The sequence below is a fragment of the Mauremys mutica genome, chromosome 20 (genome assembly GCF_020497125.1).
Source record: "Mauremys mutica isolate MM-2020 ecotype Southern chromosome 20, ASM2049712v1, whole genome shotgun sequence".
Taxonomy (NCBI): Eukaryota; Metazoa; Chordata; order Testudines; family Geoemydidae; genus Mauremys; species Mauremys mutica.
Window position 1 is genome coordinate 2,039,790 of NC_059091.1, and position 21,436 is coordinate 2,061,225.

The following is a 21,436-nucleotide window of genomic DNA, read 5'->3' on the forward strand; positions in this document are numbered from 1 at the left end:
GACTGACACAGGAACGTCCTTGAAGGCCTCTGGAGCCAGGCATCATCCACCCCAGCGCGGGCTGCAGCTCATACCCCAGGAAACCATCACTCAGGGGATCGCAAGGTGCTGGGGGGGGGCCCACCACTGGGGGGACCTTCACCCCAATCAAACAGCCAGCCTGCGAACAGCCCCCTCACCAAGGGACCAAACCCACCGTCTGCATCCTCCTTCCCCAGGACCAGACACTGCACAGAGCCCGGTGCCCAAGTGCTCCTCCAAGAGCATTTACCCTTCCCCCTTGGCGTCCAACCCCGTCCTCTGCACCCGACCGGGGCATCGCCTCCCCGAGCCACCGGAAGGCTCCTTGCCCACACAGGCCTGGGAGCGAACCCTCCTCAGAGAGCCTTCCGTGCTAGCCACAGAGGCAGGGCGATCGAGCCATAGGGGAACAGGAGCCAGGACACCTGGGTTCCAATCCCAACACCGCCAGACTCTCCTGTGTAAGTCGCGTCACCGTGCCTCAGTTTCCCCATGCGTACAGCTGCCTACCTCCCACTGCAGCCTGGTTCCCAGGAGGCTGCGAGGCCTCGCTCGGGGGCTGGAGGAGCTCAGAGGAAAGGCACCAGAGCGGGGCCAGCTACTGGCGGGACAGGCCCTGCTTGTCTCACAGAGCCCATCCTGCTCCCCTGCCCCAGCCCCTCCTAAAGGCCCCTGGGGTTGCTGGCCCGACTCGCGCGCACACAGCCCGTCACCGGGGCCTGCGGACAGGCCTGTGCCAAGAAAGGCACCGTCGCATCTCGGCATTGGTGCCAATCGGCCCAGCGGGCGCTGGGCGCCGCCCAGGGACAGGGCTGCCTGGGGCCGGGCAGGGAAGTGGGCAGGTGGCACCGATGGCTCCGGCCCCACAGCAGCAACTTGGGGGTGAGAGCAAAGGAGCAGGGGCCTGGAACGGATCTGATCCTGCTACGAATCCTGACCCCCCGCGGGGGGGGGACGGGGGGCCCCTGCACGAGGCAGAATCGCTGGCTTCCCCCCGCAGGTAGACACAGCCGCAATGTCCCTTCCACCCCACCCCTGGCACGGCACCCTGCTCTCAGGGACCCTAGGAAACCCCCCAACCCCGTCACCCCCACAGGTGGCCTCGGCAGGGCACTACATGTAAACACGAGGATCCCCACCCAGGGAGCTTACAACAGTGGGCACCACAAGCCAGACACCCCCAAACCTCCCCCCGACACACACACCCTGGCAGCCCCTCATCTCTCACAAACCTCCCCCCGACACACACACCCTGGCAGCCCCTCATCTCCCTCAAACCTCCCCCAACACACACACCCTGGCAGCCCCTCATCTCCCCCAAACCTCCCCCCAACACACACACCCTGGCAGCCCCTCATCTCCCCCAAACCTCCCCCCAACACACACACCCTGGCAGCCCCTCATCTCCCCCAAACCTCCCCCAACACACACACACCCCTGGCAGCCCCTCATCTCCCCCAAACCTCCCCCGACACACACACCCTGGCAGCCCCTCATCTCCCCCAAACCTCCCCCCGACACACACACCCTGGCACCCCCACCTCTCTCACAAACCTCCCCCAACACACACACCCTGGCAGCCCCTCATCTCCCCCAAACCTCCCCCAACACACACACCCTGGCAGCCCTCATCTCCCCCAAACCTCCCCCGACACACACACCCTGGCAGCCCCTCATCTCCCCAACCTCCCCCCGACACACACCCTGCAGCCCCTCATCTCCCCCAAACCTCCCCCCGACACACACACCCTGGCAGCCCCTCATCTCCCCCAAACCTCCCCCAACACACACACCCTGGCAGCCCCTCATCTCCCACAAACCTCCCCCGACACACACACCCTGGCAGCCCCTCATCTCCCACAAACCTCCCCCCGACACACACACCCTGGCAGCCCCTCATCTCCCCCAAACCTCCCCCCGACACACACACCCTGGCAGCTCTCATCTCCCCCAAACCTCCCCCAACACACACACCCTGGCAGCCCCTCATCTCCCCCAAACCTCCCCCGACACACACACCCTGGCAGCCCCTCATCTCCCCCAAACCTCCCCCAACACACACACCCTGGCAGCTCCCCATCTCCCCCAAACCTCCCCCCGACACACACATCCTGGCAGCCCCTCATCTCCCCCAAACCTCCCCCAACACACACACCCTGGCAGCCCCTCATCTCCCCCAAACCTCCCCACACACACACACCCTGGCAGCCCCTCATCTCCCGACACACACACCCTGGCAGCCCCTCATCTCCCCAAACCTCCCCCAACACACACACCCTGGCAGCCCTCATCTCCCACAAACCTCCCCCCAACACACACACCCTGGCAGCCCCTCATCCCACAAACCTCCCCCCGACACACACACCCTGGCAGCCCCACATCTCCCCCAAACCTCCCCCAACACACACACCCTGGCAGCTCCCCATCTCCCCCAAACCGCCCCGTAAACAAACACCCTGGCTGCTCCCCATCTCCCCCAAACCTCCCCCTACACACTCACCCTGGCAGCCCCTCATCTCCCACAAACCTCCCCCAACACACACACCCTGGCAGCCCCACATCTCCCCCAAACCTCCCCCAACACACACACCCTGGCAGCTCCCCATCTCCCCCAAACCTCCCCCGACACACACACCCTGGCAGCCCCTCATCTCCCACAAACCTCCCCCCAACACACACACCCTGGCAGTCCCTCATCTCTCACAAACCTTCCCCCGACACACACACCCTGGCAGCCCCTCATCTCTCACAAACCTTCCCCCGACACACACACCCTGGCAGCTCCCCATCTCCCACAAACCTCCCCCCAACACACACACCCTGGCAGCCCCTCATCTCTCACAAACCTCCCCCCAACACACACACCCTGGCAGCCCCTCATCTCTCACAAACCTTCCCCCGACACACACACCCTGGCAGCCCCTCATCTCTCACAAACCTCCCCCCGACACACACACCCTGGCAGCCCCTCATCTCCCTCAAACCTCCCCCAACACACACACCCTGGCAGCTCCCCATCTCCCCCAAACCTCCCCCAACACACACACCCTGGCAGCCCCTCATCTCCCACAAACCTCCCCCGACACACACACCCTGGCAGCCCCTCATCTCCCACAAACCTCCCCCCAACACACACACCCTGGCAGCTCCCCATCTCCCCCAAACCTCCCCCGACACACACACCCTGGCAGCCCCTCATCTCCCACAAACCTCCCCCCACACACACCCTGGCAGCCCCTCATCTCCCCCAAACCTCCCCCCCAGACACACACCCTGGCAGCCCCTCATCTCTCACAAACCTCCCCCCGACACACACACCCTGGCAGCCCCACATCTCCCCCAAACCTCCCCCCAACACACACACCCTGGCAGCCCCTCATCTCCCTCAAACCTCCCCCCGACACACACACCCTGGCAGCCCCACATCTCCCCCAAACCTCCCCCAACACACACACCCTGGCAGCCCCTCATCTCCCACAAACCTCCCCCAACACACACACCCTGGCAGCCCCTCATCTCTCACAAACCTCCCCCAACACACACACCCTGGCAGCTCCCTCATCTCCCCCAAACCTCCCCCCGACACACACACCCTGGCAGCCCCTCATCTCCCACAAACCTCCCCCAACACACACACCCTGGCAGCTCCCCATCTCCCCCAAACCTCCCCCAACACACACCCTGGCAGCCCCTCATCTCCCCCAAACCACCCCCAACACACACACCCTGGCAGCCCCTCATCTCTCACAACCCTCCTCCTCCACACACACCCTGGCAGCCCCTCATCTCCCCCAAACCTCCCCCCTACACACACACCCTGGCAGCCCCTCATCTCCCACAAACCTCCCCCCAACACACACACCCTGGCAGCCCCTCATCTCCCCCAAACCTCCCCCAACACACACACCCTGGCAGCCCCTCATCTCCCCCAAACCTCCCCCCTACACACACACCCTGGCAGCTCCCCATCTCCCCCAAACCTCCCCCGACACACACACCCTGGCAGCTCCCCATCTCCCCCAAACCTCCCCCCGACACACACACCCTGGCAGCCCCTCATCTCTCACAAACCTCCCCCCGACACACACACCCTGGCAGCTCCCCATCTCCCCCAAACCTCCCCCAACACACACACCCTGGCAGCACCCCCTCTCCCCCAAACCTCCCCCAACACACACACCCTGGCAGCTCCCCATCTCCCCCAAACCTCCCCCAACACACACACCCTGGCAGCCCCTCATCTCCCCCAAACCTCCCCCCACACACACACCCTGGCAGCCCCTCATCTCTCACAAACCTCCCCCAACACACACACCCTGGCAGCCCCTCATCTCTCACAAACCTTCCCCCAACACACACACCCTGGCAGCTCCCCATCTCCCCCAAACCTCCCCCCAACACACACACCCTGGCAGCCCCTCATCTCCCCCAAACCTCCCCCAACACACACACCCTGGCAGCCCGTAATCTCTCACAAACCTCCCCCAACACACACACCCTGGCAGCTCCCCATCTCCCCCAAACCTCCCCCAACACACACACCCTGGCAGCCCCTCATCTCTCACAAACCTCCCCCCAACACACACACCCTGGCAGCCCCTCATCTCCCCCAAACCTCCCCCCGACACACACACCCTGGCAGCCCCTCATCTCTCACAAACCTCCCCCAACACACACACCCTGGCAGCCCCTCATCTCCCCCAACCCCCCCCCAACACACACACCACCGCAGCCCCTCATGTCCCCCATACCTCCCCCAACACACACACCCTGGCAGCCCCTAATATCCCCCAAGCCTCCCCCAACACACACACCCTGGCAGCCCCTCATCTCCCCCAAACCTCCCCCAACACACACACCCTGGCAGCCCCTCATCTCCCCCAAACCTCCCCCCAACACACACACCCTGGCAGCCCCTCATCTCCCCCAAACCTCCCCCCAACACACACACCCTGGCAGCCCCTCATCTCTCACAAACCTCCCCCCAACACACACACCCTGGCAGCCCCTCATCTCCCCCAAACCTCCCCCAACACACACACCACAGCAGCCCCCCCGACACCCCATATCTCCCCCAAACCTCCCAACACACACAGCAGCCCCCAGACACCCCATATCTCCCCCAAACCTCCCCCAACACACACACCACCGCAGCCCCCACCCCGATCCCTCGGCCCCGCCGCCCCCCCACGCACCCAGGCCAGGCCGGGCTGTGGGGCGGCCCCCGGCGGCCGCTGCTCCGTGCGGGGCCCCCCAGCGCTGCGGGTCCGGCTCCCCAGCATCCTCCCCGGCCGCTCCCGCTGCGGCGGCTCCCGGGCCGGACCCGCTATTGTTGGCGAAGAGGCGGCGCTGCTGCTGCTCCAGCCTCGGCGGCTCCCCCGGGCCTGCGGCTCCGCCTTCCCCGCCGCTACCGGGGAGGAGCCCGGCCCCCGCCCGCCCCGAGCCTGGGGAAGGGGACCCGGCCCGGGACCCCCAAACTGGGACCCCCCAGCCTGGGGAAGGGGACCCGGCCCGGGACCCCCAAACTGGGACCGCCCCCCACGAGCCTGGGGACAGGGGACCCCCGAGCCTGGGGAAGGGGACCCGGCCCGGGACCCCCAAACTGGGACTGCCCCCCACGAGCCTGGGGACAGGGGACCCCCAGCCTGGGGAAGGGGACCCGGCCCGGGGCCCCCAAACTGGGACCTCCCCCACGAGCCTGGGGACAGGGGACCCCCCAGCCTGGGGAAGGGGACCCGGCCCGGGACCCCCAAACTGGGACCCCCCAGCCTGGGGAAGGGGACCCGGCCCGGGACCCCCAAACTGGGACCGCCCCCCACGAGCCTGGGGACAGGGGACCCCCGAGCTTGGGGAAGGGGACCCGGCCCGGGACCCCCAAACTGCGACCGCCCCCCACGAGCCTGGGGACAGGGGACCCCCAGCCTGGGGAAGGGGACCCGGGCCGGGGCCCCCAAACTGGGACCTCCCCCACGAGCCTGGGGACAGGGGACCCCCCAGCCTGGGGAAGGGGACCCAGCCCGGGACCCCCAAACTGGGACCCCCCCAGCCTGGGGAAGGGGACCCGGCCCGGGACCCCCAAACTGGGACCGCCCCCCACGAGCCTGGGGACAGGGGACCCCCCAGCCTGGGGAAGGGGACCCGGCCCGGGGCCCCCAAACTGGGACCACCCCCCACAAGCCTGGGGGAAGGGGACCCCTCCAAACTAGGAGCGGGGGGGGAGGAAGAGCTTCCCAAACAAGCTCCTCCAGCCCCCAACCACCTCCTCCCATCCTGGGGGAGGGGACCCCCAACTGCTCCCCCAGCCCCACTCCCTTGGATCATGGCAGGGAGGGACCCCCCAAGGGGTCCCAGAGGATGGGAGCTGCCCCCGGCCGAGGCACACACACTCCCAAGCCCCCCATCTCCCCAGGGAGTGACTGCAGGTGTCCAGCTTGTGACCCCTCAGAGGGCCCTGATGTCCCGCCAGGCCCCTGCCCGGGGGTGGGCTGAGCCAGCAGAGCCCCCCGGGCCAGCACCAGCTGAAGCTGATGGGACAATGGAAACCTGCCAGGCCCTGGCCCGGCCTGAGGAGACCGCGAGAGCAGCTCTGTGCAGTGCCCGGGAGCGGAGCGGCTGGCGGAGGAGGGAGCGCTCTGGGCAGGGAGCGCCCTCCCTCGCTGGCCGTGCCTGCCTGTGCCCAGCGCGGGGACAAAGGGCCCCGCGGGTAGGCCTGATGCCCAGCCCGGGTTTTACGGGACAGTCCCACATGCCCAGGCCTTTTCAGCACTGAGAGGAAGAGCAGCCCCTGTGATAACGGCCGCAGGGCAGAGCAGATGCCACCTCAGGGTGCCAGCCCGTGCCTGGGACGCTCTCGGCTTGGCTGGCCAAGCGGCTCCAGAGACAAGACTGCAACAGAAACTGCCTCCCTGGCATCGTGCCCTGGGTCCTGACAGGTGCCAGCTGAGTGTGTGTCTGGGACTCCCGCGGCTGCGGCCTGCCCCGTAGCTGAGCGCAGGATACCGTGTCCTGGGGCAGGGGATTTGGATTCAGTTAATCAGGCTGGTTTTGCATTAGGACAGATTTGCACTGCTGCACGTCTCAGGAGACGGCCCAGGTGCCCCACTTCCCGCTTCTGCCTCCAGACAGAACTTGGATGTGGATCAGGACACGTCAGGCCACTGCCCTGCCGCTGGTCACCCCAGTGCCCCATGCAGCAGGACTGGTAGCACCCCGCAGTGCCATAGTGCCGGGGTGAGGCAACTTACTGACCCTCTGAGCCAGCCCATGAGATCATCGTCCGAGAGCTGGGCCAGGGCCGCCCAGAGGATCCAGGGGGTTGCCGCCGAAGACCCAGAGCGGAAGGACCCCCCCCCCCCCAAATTGCCGCCGAAGACCCGGAGCGGAAGGACCCCCCCCCGCCGCCGAATTGCCGCCGAAGACCCAGAGCGGAAGAAGCTCCGGGGGCCTGGGCCCCGCGAGAGTTTTCCAGGGCCCCTGGAGTGAGTGAAGGACCCCACTCCAGGGCCCCCGAAAAACTCTTGTGGGGGCCCCTGCGGGGCCTGGGGCCCGGGGCAAATCCCCACTTGCCCCCCCCCGGGGCGGCCCTGGCTGGGAGCACCTGCCGGGACTCGGGGCGTCAGCCCCACTCCTAGTGAAGCTCTGAGCCCCGGCAGGCACCTCCCACGGGGCTGAAGCCCCCAGCTCCACCACCCTGCCGCAGGGGAGAAACCCAGAGCTCCCCCGCCCACCTGGGAATGGGCAATGAGGGGCCTCCGCAAGCCACCGTAGTGCCTAGAGCCAGGTGGGTGAGTGACAGGCCCTGCCCCCCTGTCTGGCACTGGGCCGTGAGCTAGGGGCGTGCCCAGCTCCTGGTACCGGTAACCCCCGGGGCAGCATCCATCCCGTGCCGCCCGTCAGCCCTGCCTAGAGACACTGGCCCCGTTGCTGGAGATGTCCCATGGCAGCCACCACAGTGCGACCCAGGCCCTGGCCAGCCAGCAGCAGATGGCAGCTTCCAGGCCTGAGCCTGAGGAGGCCGAGGCGGCGGCTTTACAGCTTTTGCCTGGGAGCTTTGCCCGGGGGGGAGGGCCTCGCGGGGCTGGTCAGAGAACACGGCAGGAGTCGACCTCCCAAGACGACAGGAGGGCGGGTGGGAAGCGTCCCAGCGCCCGGCCCGGGAGCAGCCTCCCTGGAGACGGAAGTGAGGACAGAATCTGACTCAGACCCCGGATTTCAGGACGACTCGCAGTGTTAGACGTGTACACCAGAAACACCCCAGCATCTTCTCTCGTGCCCACCCCAGCCCCGGCCTGCGCGGCTCGGAACCAGGCAGGAGCGAAAGACGCCGGCTTCGACTCACCAGCCTGTTCCCTTGTCTCTTGGAACGGGAAACCCGCCCCCGGGGGCTGCGGCACCTGCGTGTGCCGTGGCGAGCTAACGGGGCGGCTCCGCGGGGCACGAGCGGGAGCGGCACACTGAACCCTGCAGTGAACGTTTCCTAGCAAGGAGGTTTTAGGAAAGCCGAGAAGGGATCATTTCTACAGGCGGTGACTTCCCCCCAAAGCGCAGGAGTGAAACGGACGCCAAGGCCGAGCGAAACTGGCTCCAGGTGCCAGGCTGGGGGAAATGCAGAGCGCGAACAGAGCGCAGAGACGGGGACAAGAAAACTGGATTTCCCCCTTCCAGGGCAATGCTCTGGGCTCAGCAGAGGTGTCCCTTGAACAGAGATCTGGGGGTCCCAGGGAAACAGTTTGCCAGCGTGGTGCACCTTGCAGTGCGCTTCAGTCACTCCTGGCCCTGATGTGAACGTCTGGGCAGGGTGCAGGAGACCCGGGCCCCTCCCGTGCCGTTTACCCACTGGAGAAGCACGTGGCCCCTCAGTTAGGTGCCTGAAGGGGAGCCACGCGCCTTTGAAAATCTGCAGCTCCCGCGGCAGGTGCCGGGGTGGAGGCCAGAGGCAGGCTGGGCTGGAGCAGCCGCCAGCGCTGGGGGCAGTCGGTGCAGAGCCTTGAGAACGCTCTGGCTGGGGTTTATTGTAAGGGCTGCGTCACTGCTTTAAAATGAGGGTATTTCTACCCCCCGCGGCAGGCCAGACTCCCGCACAGGGAACAGAGTCAGGCTCCTGGTGAACGAGGGCCTGATTCCGGGCCCCCCACAGCACCCCCAGCTCTCCCATACCCAGAAAGTGCCTCCAGCGAGCGGCTGGGGTGTGCCTCTTGGCCAGCCTCAGCCAATCACGCGGGACAGGGAGAGCGAGCGCAGAAAGGGAGTCGGTGGCTCGCTGGACCCAGGCGAGGTCACGGTTTGTGTGTACAGTTATAGCCCTTTCCCCCGCTGCAGCGCGCTCGCCCCATGAGCTCAAAGACTTCACAAACCTCCCAGAGACGTGGGGAAACCGAGGCACCGAGCTGTACAGCTCTGGCCTGGTTGCAGCAGGGGTATGACCTGCACCGGGGGCAGGAGGGTGTCACACCAACCCCCGCAGCCCCTGGCTGCCTCCCCTCCGTCCCTGTCCCGGCACCAGTGCACGGACCCTTCCGACAACAGCTGCCAGCCTAGACAGGGTGAGCCTGCCCCGGCTCCCTTGCCAACCTTTGGCTCCGAGCCCCTGGATCCTGGAAGGGGCAGGACGGTCCCTCCCTCGGGGCAAACCGCTGGGAAGGCCTCGCGCCCCTGCCCGCCTCTGGGGATTTCCACCGGCTGCCTGTGGCCCGCAGCTGCCTCCTCCGCCCGTCAGGTGGCCCGCAGGATGGGTGGACACGAGCAGGGAGGCCTGGCAAACCCCCAGGGGCCGATAACAGGCTGATCTGTCAGCAGCAGGCCCGAGGAGGAGGAGCGAAGCACAAAGCAGAGGCCGAGGGAACTGCAGCCCAATAGCCGAGATTCCCAGTGAGGCTCAGGGATCGCCCCCCACCGATCGCCACGTAAACTCGGGCGAGTCACTTCACTTCTGTCTAGACTGGGGGTGATCATCCCAGGGCTCAGCGAGGTGAAGTGACTTATCCCTTACTAAGGCAGTAGAACCCAGGCGTCCTGGCCTGTCCCTGAGGCCCCCCTGCCTCCATCCTATGGCAATAGTCAGGCAGAATCCCAGAGCACAGCCACACCGGGGTGTGAGCAGAGGGGAGCCTGGGTCTGTTCCGACACGTCCCATTACACACGACGTTTTCGCACAGAGGGCAGAGTTTGCACACGCGAGTTTGGTCCGTCTACAGGCTCACACAGCGATGTTACATACCTCGCACATTCGCACAATGGCTTCTCATGCACACTCTGGTCTTTTCACCACTATCACACTCACCCTCAGGCAGAGTTGTGACCCAGGACGTGTGCCCTACTCCTCACGCTGGCCACCCGCAACTTGCCTTGGAGATAAGGGGAACTGCAGACGCTCAGCACCCCCCGGGGGTCAGGCTTGGGTACGGAAATGACATGCAGGGACTGTACCACCCACCAGGGAAAGGCAGCCACCTCTGGGCCAGGACACGGCAGCCATTTACCAGTGAGCTCCGAGACATCAGGACAGGAAGGGAAGAAGAATCATGCAGCTGATTGTGAAGCAAACGGAACTGCCCAGGGGGAATCTGAGCAAGGTACAGGAACTTCTCTTACCAGCGTCACCGGCGCGGAGCACCCAGGACCTCGGCCGGCCGCCGCCCTGGAGCGCGGGAGCTGCAGAACGCTGGTGTCTGACGAGGCTCCACGCAGAGGAAGCGCCCTGGGCAGGAGTGGCTGTTGCCCTGCCTGGCCCGGGTTTGCCGAGGGCAGGACAGCTCTGGGGGAGGTTTCTCTGCTCCACTCCTCACGGCGTCTGGAAGGGGACAAGGATTGTGGAGATCGAACTGCTGGAGACTGCGCCAGGATGGGAGATGAACCAAAAGCAAACCCTGCCGCCCCCTCCCCCAAGCGGAGCCAGGACCAGACACAACAAGAGCAGCAAAAATAGCCCCGGAGTCGTCGCCGAGGATGTTAAGGGTTATTTATAGCTCACTCGCTGCAGCATGGACACACGCCCAAGCTGGGCACAGTGCAGCCAGGAGCTGCTCCGTGAAATACCCCCCCCGGGGCTCCATCCCAACACAGGGGGGCCCCTCACAAGGACATGCCGCCCCTGGGGGTGGGGGGAGCACACCGGGAAAGGCAGGGGCCTGGGGCCTGGGCCTTCCTTCGCCCCGGGAGGGCAGGGGGTTGGGGAGCGACCCAGCGGCCAATGCTGCGGGTGTCAGAGTCACGGCACCATGATGCAGCTAGCAGGGGTGCTTGGTGCTCCAGGGGGTGGGGGGTGGGGGGGCGCAGGCTCTGCTGGGGCTGGACCTGGTTCAGGTCTCCACAGAGCGGCTCTGAGGAGAGCAGGGCCGCCCAGAGGAGTCAGGGGGCCCAGGGCAAAGCGGGGGAGCTGCGGTGCTTGTACTCACCCGGCGGCGCTCCGGGTCTTCGGCAGCACCAAAGGGCCCCCCGCTGCCGGAGACCCGGAGTGACTGAAGGGGCCCCCCCCTGCTGCCGGAGACCCGGAGTGACTGAAGGGCCCCCCCCCCTGCTGCCGGAGACCCGGAGTGACTGAAGGGCCCCCCCCCCTGCTGCCAGAGACCCGGAGTGACTGAAGGGCCCCCCCCCCTGCTGCCGGAGACCCGGTGGGACTGTAGGGCCCCCCCCCCCCTGCTGCCAGAGACCCGGAGTGACTGAATGGCCCCCACCCCCCGCTGCCAGAGACCCGGAGTGACTGAAGGCCCCCCCCCCCCGCTGCCAGAGACCCGGAGTGACTGAAGGGCCCCCCCCCCCCCCTGCTGCCAGAGACCCGGAGTGACTGAAGGCCCCCCCCCCCGCTGCCGGAGACCCGGAGTGACTGAAGGGCCCCCCCCCGCTGCTGCGACTGCAGGGCCCCCCCGCTGCCAGAGACCCGGAGTGACTGAAGGGCCCCCCCCCTGCTGCCGGAGACCCGGAGTGACTGAAGGGCCCCCCGCCACCGAAGACCCGGACAGCCGCCAGGCCAGGGCTCGCAGGGCCCCTGCGGGGCCTGGGGCAAATTGCCCCACTTGCTGCCCCCCCTCCCCCAGGCAGCCCTGGAGGAGAGGGATCCAGGGACCCCACCCAGGGGGGTCTCGTTCTGCCAGAAAGGCAGAATTGGGCCGCACTCCCCCTGCCCTGCAGCCCCCTCCTTGCTGCCCAGAAGTGCCCAGGGGATGGGGCGGTTTGCCATTAAAGACCCTTACCCACCCCTCCCTCCCCACTCTCTACCCTGGTGCTTTTAGCTTAGAAGCCCAGTGCTGAGAGCAGGCTGGGCGCTGGGAGCCAGGACTCCTGGGTTCTCTTCCTGCCCCTGATTCCCCATGCGACCTCGGCCACACTCCGTGCCTGTCGGTGTAACTGGTGCGAGAACCCCCCGCCCCCGCCCCCTCCTGCACTCTGCTGGGGAGGAGAGCAGCCCAGCGGGACCCAGGCTGGCAGTGCCACCAGGAGGTGTCTGGCAGGGGCAGGGCCCCAGAGCTGGACGATGCAGCTGCCCTCATCTTTAATGGGGAGATGCAGCCGGCAGAGACTCCCCTTCCCAGCACGCAGGGCGCTCAGCATGGCTCTGTAGCCTGCTCAGGCCAGGACGGAGCCAAGGATCTGGGACCTGCCAGGCAGAGCCCTGACTGAGCTCCCAGCTGGCGGCCCCGCGTGGGCCCGGCCCTGCTCCGCTCCGGGTTACAGAGCTCAGGGAGATCGCTGCTGGTGCCCGCGCCCGGGGTGGGGGTCCCGGAGCCAGAGGGGACGGTGCCAGCCCCCTCCCCCAGCCCCAGGAAACAGGAGAGGAAAGCTGGTCCGGAGGGGAAGTGAGGAGCTGTCTGGAGGGGAAGGCCCCCGCCTCACCCCAGAACAATGCCAGCCCCAGGGGCCCCAACCGGAGAATGGAGCGGGGGGGGGTCTGAGTGATCCTGCCAGATGGGCGACGCAGGCCCACCCCAGAGCCCCTCACTCCCCACGAGCACTCAGGGGCTGCGAGGTGGGAACAGCTTCCAGCCCCAGGAGCGGGGCCGGTCGGACTGGGGACGCCAGGGCGGGCGAGTGACAGCAGGGCCAGGGTGTCTCCGGGAGCCCTTCCGGCCGCTGCAGGCAGGGAGGGGCCGCAGGGCGAGAGGCAGAGACCTGGGCACGCCAGGTCAGGGCTTCTCTAGGGCTGTGCAACCCTGCACTGCGGCAACCCCCAGTGCAGTCACTGTGAGGAGGGGGTCCAGGGATTAGAGCAGGGGGTCCAGGGGTTAGAGCAGGGGCTGGGAGCCGGGACTCCTGGGTTCCATTTCTGGCTCTGCCGCTGAATTCATAGAGTTGCCCTGTTGCGCCTCAGCTTCCCTGTCTGTGTAATGGGCTCAGCCTGAGCTGTGCCCCTGGGAGCTGTGCAGCTGTTTCCAAAGCCCCCCTTTCCCTGGCCTCGCTCGCCAGGACGCTGCACGCTGCAAGGCATCATAGACCCCAAGGCCAGAAGGGAGCACTGTGATCGACACAGGCCAGCCCTGCCCCAGCACGATTCCTAGAGCAGATTCTGTAGAAAAACATCCAACATGGATTTAAAAATTGCCCCTGAGGGAGAATCCGCCGTGACCCCTGGCGAATCGTCCCAGTGTTTAATCTCCCTCAATGTCAGACATTTCATCTTATTTCTAGTGTCTCTCGCTTCAGCTTCCAGCCACTGGTTCGGGTTCGACCTTCCTCTGCTAGACTGAAGAGCCCCCGATTAAATATTTGCTCCCCAGTCACCCCTCTGAAGCGGGACACACTGATCTAGCGCTGCCAGGCCCTTTTCTGAGCCCTCACCGAGGTCTCAACATCCGTCTAGAACGGTGACCCCCCAGCACTGGGCGCACTCTTCCGGCAATATTCCTAGAGGGGGCGCTGCCAGGTCCCACCCCGGAGGGGACCCTCACCCATTTCCCGAAGGAGAACGCGCCCCTCCCGGGGAAGGATGAGTGGCTGGCAACGCCGCAGGGTGGCTTCCAGCCCAACCGCTCCTCCACAGTCAACCAGCCAGGAGCTGGGACGAGCCGGCTCAGCTTCCGACAGAGGGAGGAGCCCAGGCGAGGTCAGGCCTCTTCGCCCGATGCCCAGGACTCGGAGCAGGGGGATGGGGAAGAAACCTGACCACGCTAGCCCCAGCATCCACTCCGCTCCCAGAGACAGAGCCGGGCTCCCAGCCCCCCCGCTCCACCTGCCAGCCCCCACCCCAGCCCCCGTCATTTCCAACAAGCAGGTGAGACGAGCCCGGTTCTGGGGGCCCCAGGGGCTGGACCGGCACCGGCCAAGCGAGCATTTCACGAGGGCTCCCTGGGGCCTGGGGCAGGCCTGGTTCTGTTGGTGGCCGCACTGTCCAGGCTGCTGGGCGGACACACCTTGCTCCCCCCTCTTTGGGATCCTGCTGGCACAGGGCACTGGGCTGGGAGATTAGGCCTTGCCCCAGCTGACACACTGCAGTGCTGCCCAGGTGCTCCTCCAGGTGACCAGCTGAGGCCAGGAAGCACAAGGCTCACCCCATCCCCGCGTTAGCAGGCCTGGCTGCAGGCCCGTTGCCGCTATGACCCAGGGCTGCTGCCCCACAGATCCACCCATCGTGGTACCCTGGGAGCGCCCGGCGTGGGCTGAGCACAGGGACCAGGGTTCACCTGTAGGAGACAGAGCGGATATTTACCTCTGTGGAGCCAGCGGCTCCAAACGCCTTCACCGCAGGGCTGGGGCTCGGGGTCGCAGCAAGGTGGGAGAAGGGGGACTGGCTCCCTGCTCCCCACGCCCTGGGGGAGGACCCAGAGGCTCATGCCCCACAGGGCACAGCCACTGTCTGCACTCTGCTCCCAGTGCAATGAGCCCCAGACTCCTGGTGCTGGGGCTTGTCCGAGGAGCTGGCAGGGAACAGCCTGGAGGCAGAGCCCTGCTAATGGTCCAGCCCCAGGATGCCAGGGCACTACAGACAGGGCGGGTGCAAGGAAGTTTCGTGCCCTAGGCAAAACTTCCACCTTGCGCCCCCCGCCCTGAGGCCCCCCCTCCCCCCCGCAGCAGCTCCCCCCCTCTGCCCTGAGCCCCCCTCCCACACACAGCCATGCGGCAGCTCCCCACCCCTGCTCCGCCTCCTCCCCGAGCACGCCGTCACCGCTCCACTTCTCCCACCTCCCAGGCTTGCGGCAGCAATCAGCTGTTTGGCGCCGCAAGCCTGGGAGGGAGAGAAGCCGAGCGGGCGGCGTGCTCAGGGGAGGAGGATGAGCTGGGGCGGGGAGCAGTTCCCCTGCATGCCGCCCCCTCCCCTTACTTGCTGCAGGCGGCCCTCCCCGCACCCCCTGTCCCAGCTCCCTCCGCCTAAATGCCGACAACGACCAGGGCAGCCGAAGATCCGGGTGCTGCGGTCGCCACCGAAGGACCCAAAATGCCGCCCCCCAAATGCTAGTGCCCTAGGCAACCACCTAGGGCGCCTAACGGGTTGCGCCGGCCCTGACTACAGAGCCCCACTGACGGGCTGGGTTGGCCCCTGGCGCAAGGCCCACGGCGGGAGCAACAGCTGAGCCCACACAACACCCTATTCCCTCCCCACAAAGCGGGCGGCAAGGCTGTCACGGAGTGTGGGGGAGACAGGGCCCGGCACCCCCGGCTCCCTGCGACTCACCGGGACTCTCAGCCAGCCAGTGACACAGAAGGTTTATTTAGACGACAGGACACAGTCTCAAACAGGCCTTGCCGGTGCAGACAACAGAACCCCCTTTAGTCAGGTCCATCTGGGGCCCCAGGGAGGCCACAGCCCTGTTGGTCGGGTCGCCCCTCTCCATTCCCCAGCCAGCTCCAAACTGAAACTCCCTCCAGCCTCTCACTCAGCCTCCCCCTGGGTCCTCCCCCAGCCTTTGTGTCCTTTGTCCAGGTTCACGGGCAGAGGTGTCACCTGGCCTCCAACCCCCCCCCCCCGTCCTGGGTTCTCGGGTTACCTGCTCAGGTATCTCCCTTCCCCAGTGCAGGCCCCTCAAACTCCCCTGCACCCTTCCCAGATCAATACTCCCCACTCAGCATTCCCAGAGCACAGCAGGAACATTCCCACTTCGTCACAGAGGCCTCGTCAGGGCATGATGAGGGGACGGGGCAGCAAGTGCCAACATGTAGCCGCAGCGGGGCAGGGAGCCAGCTCCCTCCAGCAAATTCCAGCAGAGCTGGGAGCAGGCGCGGTTGGGCTGGTGCTGCTGCATTTGCCCCACAGCCGCGCGCTGAGAGCTAAGGGGGTAGGGAGGGGGGCAGACACAGAAACCATCACCACACGCCGCAACACAGGACACCGACACCCTGCAGCCCACAGACACCCCCAGAGACGCAGAGCAACAGAAAACCCGAACCACCCAACACGGGACGCAACCAAAACACAACCCTCGGGTGCTCTAAGCAGATCACTCTCGCTACGCTGCTCAGGGCTGTGAAATCCGCCGGTTAGGTCAGCTCAGCCCCAGGCTGACGTCTCTCTCAGAGGTGGATTCACTGCGATCGACAGAACAACTCCTGGCGCTGCAGCGGCCGTCTCAGCACCGTAGCAGGCCCGTGGCCTGAGACTCAAACCCAACCTGCCTAATGGCCACATGGCTCTGAGAACCAACATGGCCCCTGAACTAACCGGGCCAAACTCTGCTTCTCCCCAGACCCCCTTACTGCCTCTGCTGCTAGCCACACCCTCCCCATTACCACAGCTAGTTAACCGGGCTAGTCCAAGGAGCCCCCCGCTCCTGCCAGCCCTGGATTCAGAGTAGCCAAGGAAATGAGCTTGGTGCCCAACTGAAACGCTTGACGGGGCAGCTCTGATCCAGTGAACGTCCCACCGTAGATTCCTTTGTCGCTGGCTTTCCCTGACCACCCCCCAAGCCGGTGGGAGTTGTTCTCCCAGTGATCTGGGCTTGTTCCAATCAGGTTTAACTGGGTCCCCGCTCTGTGCTGAAGCCTCGGCTAAGGACACAGGTCCTGTGTGAGCGCACGGGGCCAGCTTCGCCCTCCCATGCAGGGATCCTGCCCCATCTCGCCCTGTGCAGGAAGCTCCCGTTGGCGTGTAGCTGGGCCCCGTGCGAGCCTGATTCTGCAACACGATGAAAACACCGGCTGGCCCCGGCCACGCGGCGAGGAGGGACCGGGCAGGCCCCCGGGCGAGGAGATTTCAAACCCAGGCGACAGCTCGCTTTCCAGACGTGAACAGGCTCCCGAGAGGAAGTGTCAAACAAGCAACGGCCTGAGCTCGCTCTGGAGATCCTGAGCTAACCTCTCAGTGAGGAGCCAGAGGATGATACAAGGAAACAGGCCAGTTACTTTAACTCTCTGTCACCCGGGCCACGACTTGCCAGGGTTCCTACACCGCAGCTCCTTAGCAGCGGCTCACTTGGTTTTAAAAAACGATACAATGGCCTGGCAGGTTTCTGGGAACGCAGCAGAGCCGTCTCTGAGCTGCACAGAGAGAGGGAAGTGAAGCACAACTGGATGTGACGGGCAGAGGCCTGGGTGGGTGCACATGGGTCACCCAGGGGCTGGAAGCACAGAGTGACCCACAAGGCCCGCTAAAGGCAGCAGGACCTCCAGCTGCTCTGTGCTCCTTGGAGTCCGGCTTGGGGCGTCTCAGGTCGAAAGCTCAAGCACCAAAGGGAGCGGCGCGGTCTCGAAAACACTGGCCAACATCTCCAAGTGCCGGAGGGAAGGTTTGATGGAGCTCACAGGACAGGAGGGGTCAGAGCGAAGGTTAACGCGCTGCCCCACCCTGAGTCTGGGCACGGGGCACCCCCGGCGATGGCCGAATTCAGAGCTGGTGTGAGCAGCCACAGGGCAGCAGTTTAATAATAACCCTCTGCCCAGCTCTGGCCCTTCAGAGGCAGACTCGGAGCCCTGTCAGGCGGGTCAGTATCATCCCAGTTTTACAGATGGGGAAACTGAGGCAGGAAGCAAGGCTGGGACCTGCCAAGGTCACCCAGTGACAGAGCCAGGAATAGAACCCAGGAGTCCTGGCTCCAGCTGCCGGCCGTACCCTCCCCCTACCTGTCCTCCCGTCTCAGGCGGCCGTGGAGGGGGTCGCTCTGGGGGTGTTTTACGGACCCTCGCAGTGCACAGGTGGCCTTTGTCCATGGCACCCACAGGGCAGCCAGAGCACATGCTCCAGAGTCTAGGCCGGGGTAAGGCAGAGCCCCCCCCCCCCCAGGCCAACCTGGCACCCTCACCCCCCAACGCAGCCTCCCAAGAGCCCCTGCAGCTGGGAAGGGGGCTCTGAGCTAGATCCCCCCCCCGGAATTCCTCCTCCTGCAGGACCAGGGAGCCGCAGCCCCGGGGGACACGCGCCAGCCCCCCCCCCCGAGCCCCCAGGGCCGCTTCTGCCAGCAATGGCCGGGCTGCGCCAAGGGGCGATGGGCTGCGGGGCCCGATCCCCGAGGGTCTGTCGGCGGGGGGGGAGAGCTTCCGCCCCAGCCCGGAACGCGCAGACGCAGCTTAAAGTTGGTTTTAAACCCCCCCCTCCCAGCCCCCAGCGCACGCGGCCAAACAACTTCGCTGGAGACTTCGGGGCGCAGCGCGCCAGCTGCCCGGAGCGGCTCCGGATTGGCACCGGGAGGGGGGGGGTCCGGGCCCCCCCCGGGTAAGCGAGCCCGGAGCTCGCTGCAGGACTCACCCGCCGGCACTGCACGGGGGGCGCACGCCGGGCCCGGAGCGCGCTCCCCGGACGGGCTCAGCCCGGGCTCCTGCCTGCCGAGGCCACTCCGGGTGGAAAGCGAAGTGATGTCACGGCTCGGGGGGGGGGAGGGGAGTCCCCCCCCGCAGCCTGACCCGCCGCAGCCAATCGGCGCCGGGTCCAGCCGCGCTCCCCGCCAGATGTTTCCCATTTGAGAGCCCGGGCTGGGCTGGTTCGAAACCCGCGGGGGGCAGGACCCCAGAGCGGGGGAGGGGGGGTATGGGGGGCCGGGGGCCTCAGCCGCTGATCCCGCGGGGGGAGCTGAGCCCAGACCGCTGGACCCCTCCAGCCTGCCCGGGAGGGGGTCGCACAGGACACGTGCACCCAGCGCCAGGCCGTGGGGCAGAGGGGGGCCTTTGGGGGCAGGTTGCTTCCACTCTGCCCCGGGGGTGGCTATTCGGAGAGCTGCAACACTGGCCCCTCGCCTGCGCCAAGGTGACCCACATCCCCTCTGCTAGGCCACCCAGGGGGCCCCACCGCAACCCCCAGTCAGCCCCCAGGAACCTCCCCATCCCCTCCGTCACCCGGCTCCATTCCAGCCAGTGGCCCCAGCACGCTGACCCCTGGGGCTCCTCTCCCTGTCCCATGTTAACCCCCCTCCCGCCCACACCCCTGTATCTGACATTTCTCTAGGTTCTGTGCCCACTGGAGGTGCCTTAATGGCTCCAGCAAGCACAGGCCAAACCAGGCTGCTCCATGCCGCTGTGGTCTCTGACACGCGTGTCAGATTTACCCCTCTGAGGCCCATGAGCGGAGCCAGTCACCTCCCCGCCCCGTCACAATGCCAGCACTGTTCACCGACCAGCCCAGCAAAGGAAACCGGCTCGGGCGCTGCCAAGTAGCTGCAGGGCCCCTGGACAAAGACTCCGTTTCAGGGGCTTGCTGGCAGCGCCAGGAGATGTCTCACCTTTGCCAGGCGCAGACGTGGCCAGGATGCTGGCAGGTACAACGTGCATCCCTTCCTGTAACCTGCTGGTAAGTTTCCCTTCTCTGCCACCTCCTGTCTCCAAGAGCCCAACGTGCCAGTGTGTTGGTAGATCTCGTACCTCTGGCTTTTTCCCCTCTAGGGCTGGGGCAGAGGAGCTGGCAGCCAGGCAGGTCACCAGGCCGCCGGGTGGGTCAGACTCATACCAAGGCTTCTGTGGGTTGTCTGCAAGATGTACCCATCACGCCCACACTGCATGGCCCAGCTGAAAGCCCCACCGCTCTGTCCCAGCAAGAAAGCCTGTTTTGAGGGCTCAGGAGGCCAGAGGGGAGATGGTCCCAGGCAGAGAGGAACCTGTCGGCAGAAGGCCCTGGCGCATGGCTTGCTAAAGGAACTAGAGGCGCCAGTGTTTCACAAGCTAAGGGGAGTCAGTCAGGAACGGGACAGCTCTGAACAAAGCTTGGTGCTGCAGGGAGCTGTGCAGACCACTCGGCCTGGGCCCCTCAGAACCAGCGCGGACCCCATTGGTCCGGCCTGGCAGCCTGCCGTCATTCAGATAGACCGAACTACAGTCAATCACACGGGGCCATGCACTGCTAGCTCCAGAATCCAGCCAAATTCTCACTTGGGCAGCTACATTCTGCCTCCCCCTTCCCCTCCTATGCCATGTACTGTTGAACAGCTGCCATCTTTCACCCCAGAGGTGGCTGCATTTTAGTGCTTGGCAGACAGGTCCCTGAGACCCAGCATCTGTGCAGTCAGGTCTTTGCGTGCATGCAGCTCTGCTGGAATCAAGGTGGTGGTGTGGGCTGTGGAGCCGGCCGGCGAACAGCCTTCCCTAGCTCACGTGGTGCTGGGAGGCAGAACCAGCCGTGGCAGGTTGGCTGGAGCCTCCAGCAGGAGTGAGAAGGCCAAGGTGCCATACAGCAAAGCCTGCAGCTCAGGCTGCTCTTCCCTTGGAGAGCTGGGGGTGGGGGGGGACCCCCACTCCACTGACAGCTGATAATGGACCAGGAGAGGAGCCTCTGGACAACCATGCACCAAGGGCACGGCCAGTTCACTCCACTCACCCTGCCAGCAGCGCCTCCCCATGGACCCCACCGACCCCGCTCCTTCTCCCGGCAGCTCAGCCACCCTCCCTTCCACATCCCTGGAATCCAGGCTCCCTCCAGCACCGCCCGGCTGCGTAAGGGGCAGGACAGACATGGAGCTAGGCTGATTGCCTGGGGTCCATGCCCCGCTCCAGGAGGGGAGTGGGCTCTAGCCGCTTGGCAGAGGGAGGAGTCAGCGCAGCAGCCTGTAAATAGGGCAGACGGGCACCAAGAAAGGGCGACAGCCCCCTACTCCCCCCAGGCGCCTGCCCTCCCCTGAAACGCTGCAGCGGCCTGGTGGAGCGGCCGAGCCATGTGGAACTTTGTTACGGTTACAGGCCACCCCGCCTCGCTGGTGTGTGTGGGGTGGGGAGAACGCGCCCTGGGGGCCCGAACAGCTGCACAGGCTCAGCACCCCACGGAGACGGAGCTCCTTGGGGCAGGGGCCATGTGTTCTGGGGGTACCGTGCCCAGCCCAATGGGGGCTCGGGCTCTGACGGGGGCTGCTGGGACCGACTGTCATATACCTACTAAATACCCCAAGCCCTGTCCATTGGCAAGGCCAGGAGCAGTAACACGAATTCCCCTGAGCGTGGTGGAAGGTTAGAGAGCAGCATCCACAGAGTGACTACAACAGAGGGGTGCTCGCCGGTTAGTGAGCACAGCAGAGGAAGGGAGCAGGAGGGAAAGGAAAACGTTCAAGGGGACGCACGGGTGTTGCTGCGTTTAACCCAA

General features: G+C 66.0%; 1 protein-coding gene across 8 annotated transcripts in view; it reads right to left on the bottom strand.

The window, feature by feature from the left end:
* The window catches only part of NCKAP5L (NCK associated protein 5 like), a 35,476-nt gene that overhangs the window by 12,842 nt on the left and 1,198 nt on the right, over window positions 1-21,436 (bottom strand). For 2 of the 8 annotated variants that reach the window (XM_044995137.1, XM_044995129.1), the window contains exons 1-2: window positions 18,626-18,718; window positions 10,612-10,810 (exon numbers count right to left, since the gene is read on the bottom strand). The gene's annotated coding sequence lies outside the window, so the exon portion shown is untranslated. Of the gene's footprint in view, window positions 1-5,216; window positions 5,350-10,300; window positions 10,321-10,499; window positions 10,521-10,611; window positions 10,923-18,625; window positions 18,719-21,436 lie in introns of those variants that run through there. The other 6 variants (XM_044995131.1, XM_044995133.1, XM_044995130.1 and 3 more) reach the window with 6 other exon arrangements.